Here is a 1,234-nt window from a genome sequence, read left to right on the forward strand (position 1 = left end):
ACATTTCAAGCATCACAACTTTACAGTACAAATAAAAATGACAAACTGAAGTCTGTGTCACTTGAAATTGATAACGCTATTTAATCAAATGTGTTTTTTTAACTCACAAAATTAAGTTTGTGTCAAGTTTTTGATTTAATCAATTTCAGCAATTAATTGAGTTAAATTAACTCATCTGATTTTAATACGATTAAAAGTTTTTTGAACTCAAAAAAAGATATGTTCGAAAATAAGTTTTATTTATGGAAACATTTTTATAAATATAAATGTAAGTCAGCTCCTCTTGTGTCAACACGCTCCTGCTCATAAACATATATTTATTCTTATTCTTATTCTTATTTATATATTTCATTCTCTGTGGTGCCTCGGATACACATTCAATAAACCACAAAACAATAACAGAAATAAATATATATATATTTAAAAAAAGGTAAATTAAAAGTCATAAAAAGTGTTAAACTCTGGACGAGTCAGAAAAAACAACAACATAATTCAACTGATTTTTAAAAAAAACCTTTAATCATCTCTGTGATCCCTGGGGGGGTCTCCCACATTTGAAACCACCGTTTGATATACTTTGTCTTTACTTTCCACCAGTAAATCCTTCTGTCTGTTACTGAGCTGCTTTTGTCAGCAGTCTGTCTTTATATGCACGCTGATGAAGATTAGTTTCACATAGTTAATCATTTTTTTATGTAAATGAGGAAGCCTTACTCCGCATTACAAAGCAAACAACTGATGAAGGTTGCCGTATATAATCCTCTCTCTTCTCTCCTCTTTCTTCTTATTTATTATACACAATCATAATACAGAACACATTCAGGTGGCATCAATCAATGACATTATTCCTTCATAAATATATTAAAGGAGGGGCACAAACTTACTGTCTCCTTGTTGTTGGAGGAGAAAGTAGTTTTCATGTATCTTGGTTAGAGACAGAGTGGATTAATGTGACAGTTTGCTAAGATAATTTAATAATATAATATTCTTGGATTTTATTGCCATTGCATTTATTGAAATCAAATAAAACATTCTCTAGGCATTGAGTGAAATCGAAGTCAGTAATCAATAATAAATCTACTGTAGTCCTTTCATAGGTTTGTTACGACAGAGTATTAGGGCCAGACTAAGAATTTTTTATTTTTTGGGGGGAAATTACGAGAATAAAGTTGTAATGTTACGAGAATAATGTAGCCGTTTTAATGAGAATAAAGCTTTGATAGAGTTATCAAGA

Source organism: Morone saxatilis, unplaced genomic scaffold (genome assembly GCF_004916995.1).
Source record: "Morone saxatilis isolate NCDOM2014 unplaced genomic scaffold, NCSU_SB_2.0 Contig19, whole genome shotgun sequence".
NCBI lineage: Eukaryota > Metazoa > Chordata > Actinopteri > Moronidae > Morone > Morone saxatilis.